The sequence below is a fragment of the Sceloporus occidentalis genome, unplaced genomic scaffold, assembly GCF_023333645.1.
Source record: "Sceloporus occidentalis isolate IW3139 unplaced genomic scaffold, rSceOcc1.0.p SCAF_15, whole genome shotgun sequence".
Lineage (NCBI taxonomy): Eukaryota > Metazoa > Chordata > Lepidosauria > Squamata > Phrynosomatidae > Sceloporus > Sceloporus occidentalis.
This window is the reverse complement of record NW_028316995.1, coordinates 1,494,381-1,500,540: the sequence shown is the minus strand read 5'-3', so window position 1 is coordinate 1,500,540 and position 6,160 is coordinate 1,494,381.

Below are 6,160 nucleotides of genomic sequence, written 5' to 3'. Positions count from 1 at the left end.
GCCCCGCTGGACCTCACCCATATAAGGCAGACTCGTGTGACACTTGCCTCTGCGCTTTTAAACTTCTAAAGCGCTTATTAGCCATGAGCACAACCCACCCGCACTAAGCCCTGAGCTCTAATCTCCGTGACGTCACTTGATGGGCAGCTCCTGAGTTCCAGCGAGCCAAAGAGGTTCTGCTTGCCGCAAAGGCGCCTGGGAGTTGTAGTTCGGGTAGGACTGGCAGAACCCAGCTGTGTATAGCCTGGTGCCTTTTTTTCGCACACTCTCCGGTTTTATATCTGATCTGTACTGGGATGGTTTTAGTAATATTCGGTGTTTATTTATATACAATATATATTGTCGAACAGCATATATACTTGTGGTGTAATTATATATATATATATATATATATATATATATATCGATCTGTGTACTCGTAAATATATATATATATATATATATATATAATATAATAATATATATATATATAATATGCGTTTATTTTTTGTGTATGTTTTCCTTTTTTAATTTCCTGTGCTTAATTGAAAACTGTTAGAAAAAGCTGCCCCATGCTTTGCCCAGTTGATGGGGGTAATTAAGGCTGCATAGGGCTTTTATTTGTCTAATTGTTGTGTAAACATCACGGTCGGTAGGGTCTGTTTACCGCAGATTATCTAACTTTTGGGTCGGCGATTATCTGATGGCATTAAATGGCTCATTTATTTAACCCTCCTGAGGGAAGTCACCGAAAAGTCTCACCGTCCCCATCCGAACGGAGCAGGGCGTTGAGCCGAGTACACCAACGGATCGGGCACTCACTCCGCGTTCTAGATTCGAATTCAGTGATTCGGTGTAAGAATACGGAGCATGACAAATGAACCGAAGCAAAGGCATGTCAGATTACACCGTGCAGCCAACATGCAGTCATTTTAATCAGGCATGTTATGCTGCAAAGTGAATTATTATGGCACGTTATTGTTTTATGTATCCATATGTTCTACACATGTACGGGGATTTAAGAAAATTGTAAACACCGATCGCAGAAAAAATATATATAACACATAATGGATCGCTTTTGTCCGTGTAACCCTTTCACTGCCAGGGACATCTGCAAGCCTCCTATTCTATTATGAGAGTCCTCTGATCTCATGGATAGGATTCGCTATTGTGATAATCAGGGGTCAAAAAACGGTAGTTTAGATTATTTATTATTATTATTATTATTTTGATAATTAGATTATTATTATTAAAATAATTAGATTATCATGATTAATAGAAGTCATTTATAAAGGGATTTGGAGAAAGTTAGAGATTTCAGTCCATCGAAACATTTTTTTTTCTGTAATAGAGAGTTTGTGCTATAGAGAGAGACTTTGTAGCAATGCATTGGCTCCATGAAATTAGTATTTAAACATATCATATTTCTTATTGTGTATGATGCCCTTTAAAACCCAGAGAGAGGAGCAACACAGGAGGCACTCAAAGGGTTAAAAAGAGCCTTCCTTGGTAAAAGAAATGTAACTTTTGGAGAGGAAGAAGATGCTGTGGAAAGGTTTAGAATGTATAATGGGAGTCCACTGTCTGGAAGGATAAATCTCTTCTTTTTAGACTAAATCTACAAATCATGTACTCAACATGGGGTAACCCTTGCCCTGCTGGAGATGTGAATCACAGGGGTGAGTGCTAATGACATGGTTATCCATCAAACCCGCATTATAGTGCTGTTAGCAACTAATTAACACACACAATCAAGACCTGAGACTTCACAAAGAAAAGGACATCAACAAGAGAAAGCAGTTAAATGTCTTGAGAGAATTCCAAAGCTAAAGTTCATGTGGGTGAAAGAAGGTGGCAGGATCCGCTGGCTAAGAGACAGACCCTTTAAATACACATTACTAATACACATGGCTGAGAGTGATCACATCAGACTGGCCATGCATATTACCCATACAATAAACTGCTTTTATTCCTTAATGCTTCCCTGGTGCTGGTTTAAGCAAAATGAGACCCTTCAAAAGGCTGTGAGCAAATTAAATCAGAGAGGTCACAATACATCACAATATATATTCATGGGACACACATTTACTGCAAAGTGTATTCCACATAATTTATTTTCCTGTTTATGTAGGTTAAACAAACAAACACATCACATACACTATGCCCCATGTATTGGTTTGACTTATGCATGAGGAAGGGACCAAAAGTTCTAAGTCGGGGATATTTGGCCTCTGATACCACTCCAGCATTCCAATCCAGCACCATACTGGGAGTTGGAGTCCTGAGCAACTGGAGTCCTGCCAGTCATCTCTTTGTTCTCTGTATAACATAACACAGTTAAGCAAAACCTTAAGTGCAGCTGTGTCTGGCTGGCTGAGATTGTTGGGAGATGTTGTATCCAGCAACTCCTAAATAGTCAACAAAACCAGCATTATTTTTTTTGTCAATTTTTATTAAACCTTGTGTTAAAGATAAAAAAGCAACTCTTATAGTAAGTGCCATCCAGTAGCCAAGGAGTTAAACTTTCAAAAAATGAATGTGGTTAAACATGAACAGAATCACATTTTAATGTCTCTTCAAATAACTACAATTACACAAGATACATTAAGGCATTTCTAAAAATGGATAAAATATATCTAGAAAATATGTGAAATGCCGTTGTAAATATTACACCACATTAACAATATTTTAGGGCCATGATTTGGTTTGCAAATAGTCATGGATGATCTAAATTACAAAAATATGTATGTTTCACTTTTCTACCACAATGTACATTGCCATTCAAAAGTATGGGGTCACTTAGAAATGTCATTGCTTTTGAAACAACAAGGAAAAATAACATGAAATGGGTCAGAAATACAGGGCAGATGGGGTTAATGTAAATGACTATTGGAGATGGGAACGGCTGATATTTAATGGAATCTCTTCATAGGTGTACAGAGGCCCTTTATCACTCCCATCACTCCTGTCTTCCAATGGAACTTTGTGTTCGCTAATCCAAGTTTAATTTTAAAAGGCTAATTGATCGTTTACAATTATGTTACAGCTAGAAATGTCCTTGTTTTCCATGAAAACAGCTAAGTGACATCAAACTTTATAGTGTATGTATATATATATATATAATATGTGTGTGTGTGTAACAGAGAGAGGGGGTAGATAAGTGGAACAGCTTCCCTGCAGAGGTGGTAGAGGCTGATACATTTTGGAAATTTAAACATACATGAGAAAGGCATATGGCTTCTGGCTCTAACAGGAGACCAATGTTGAGTCTTTACATCAGGAGAAGTTGCCAGACTTGATGGGATGAATGGTTCATCTAACTGTGTAATATATTATATTATAAACTACACTTTCTGTCTTTACATAATTGCCCTTCGGAATACGTTGGAGCTATATACACACAGATAATAACGTCAATAACTAATAATAATAAATGTGTATTTTAGGTTAAAAAAAACATGATTATTACCTTTTTTCAGATAAGAGACCAGCGGGGGGGGGGCTAAGAGTGTTTATTGCATGAAATGAATCTAATTTTATGATGGGGGAGTCTCGGTAAATAGTTGTTATTTACTTTTAGCTGTAGAGAGGCTGTCACGGCTAAGGATGAGTGTAATTTACAGGAGGTGTAAATTTTGGGTTTGCTTTCAGCCATTGCCGTTTTTATGGGAGATTAGGAGTAGGGGTTTTGTCGCCCCATCTTACATTGTCTTCATATTGGTTATACTGCTTTAGATTTGTTGGAAATTTTTTTATAGAAATAGAATGTGCCACAGTTTTTAAGAAGCCACAATCATGGATTCTTCAATTTTATATCTTTTTGTAAAGCCTGATTCTGATAACTGGCTGGCGAAAAACTAGTATTTTTTTTCTCTTTCCAAAGTTTCTGACTTTTCCTCATTTAAAACCAGTCATGCAACATGATAATTCCCATTACATAGTAATACACATGGTGCACATGCCAGTACATATGACAAAGCCAATGTTGCAATGCTATACACATATGTGCCATTGGGGTCTATTCACTAAAAGGAGAGTTGTGTTTCAGCTCCTTAACTGTTCGTTATGAAGGACCATTACATTTAACGTAACAGGAATTTTAATATAATTTTCATCTTTTTTGTAGGCAACTGTTTTTGATAAACACTGGTTTTAATGATGATGATTATTATTATTATTATTATTATTCATTCCAGTTGTTTATTTTGTATTTGTTCATTTCTTTTTTAAGGCTGAAATTTTATTTGGCACCTTAACCCTTCTGGTGTCAGATGTAGGAGCAAAGCTCAAAGACCATGTGAAATATACTTTATTTTGTTAAGCTGTTCAAACTCTCTTTTCCAACGTATTAGCACACATCTGACGTTCTATATCAGGGAAGTTGTTCAACCCAGTTTTGATGCCTTAGTTAGCCTCATCCTTGGCTTGATGAACAGCTGTTGGCTACCCCTTTCCAAGATATTACTGAAACTTGTATTTAATGGCTCAGGGATCTCAAGTGAGCTGACAAACACAAATGTCTTGTTGTTATCAGTGTTTTTGAGAACTTATTATTGTCTGGTGGAAGAGAGAGACAAACTACAAGAATGAACACTGATCCTACAACAACGCAGGACCTGGTTCTCCACAGGACATACCAGGCATATATTTTGTGCAGGGATGCATGAATCCAGGCCTCGAGGGCCACAAGCAACCCACAGTTTTTGGATCTCGCAACTTGAACGCAGACATCTCAATAAAAAAAAAAACTACTTTTTTTTCAGGTTGGGCAAAACAGAATTCCTGGCCTGGAGTTGTGTATGATCAGCATCAAGTTTCATCTATTTTTTTAATACCCTGTCTATCTTTATCTTTTTTTAGTAAATGCAGTAAATTTAAATTTAGTCATAATTTAGGAGTTTTAATGAATGGATTGTATAGAATAGATCATTGGAAAATGGAGAGAAGGGAAGATCTGAAGCGGAAGTGAGAAAGGAAAGATGAGAAGAGGCAGAGATAATGAGAAAAGGTGGACATAAAGAGAAAGAAGAGAGATACAGAGAAAGTAGAGAGATAAAGAGAAATGTGAGTGATAGCGAGATAAGGGAGAGGTAAAGAGAAGGAGAGAAACAGAGAAGGGAGATACAAGATTAACAAAAATGAAAAGAGGGGAGATAATGAGGTAGGGGAGAAATTATGAGAAAAGAGAGTATGCTTGTGTTTTGAAAGTGTATGTACGTGTGTTTATGGGGAGGCATTTGCATTGTTACTGTTTTAGGCCTATAGGGTATAGAATGAATCAACGGTATGCCTGAGAGGCTCAGAGGAGACCAGAGAATCTTAGGGGAGACCATTGTGGGTGCAATCTGGGTGCTGTTTAAATCCTCTGAATGCAATCTGGGCAAGTTCTGTGTGTAATCTAGGTGCTGGGGCGTGTGCTATGCTGAACCTGTAATGCACAGTCATAAGAGTCAGACAACATGAAGTGCAGAGATGCCCCAGAGCTGGGTGGCACAGTAAGGCAGCTAAAGTGTCTAAGCTTACATCTGTAATAAATATGGTGATTTATACAGAATCCTCTGCATCATTCTGTACAACAGGCGAACAACACAGGGTGCAGGACAAATCCTGTGGGTGCAAAATGCCTGCAATTTAGCGTTTCCATGCATCGTTTATTTGATCCATACCTTCAATGCTAAGTTTGATTTTTCAGTTGATCTATACCTGCAATGGTGGGTTTGTATGCTATTCAGTTGCTCTATACCTTCAATGCTATGTTTCCACGGGTTTATTTATTTACTCTACATCTGCAGATACCGTGAGCACATACTTTTGTAACAGGAATAAAAATTGCACAACATTTCTGCGCACACCAATTACTATTGGTCATAAGAGTCTGGCGAATAGCACCAGTTGCTCTGTTACCCCCAAAGGCTTACCAAATGGCAAAATCCTTTTTAAAATATAAGAGTTGGTACAGTGTTAGTCATAGAATTACAGGAGACAAGTGGAGTTTGAATGAGTAAATATAGACTGCAAACTTTCAAGGAAAATACTTTTTGTAAGAACAAGCAGACCATTGGATATGGACACTCTGAAAACATGGAAATCTAAAAGATCCTACATAAAATGGTTAAAAATGTGTTGTCGTTTCCAAAGACCAACTCCAACAGCTGCCCTGGAACCAACCATCTCCGGTGCC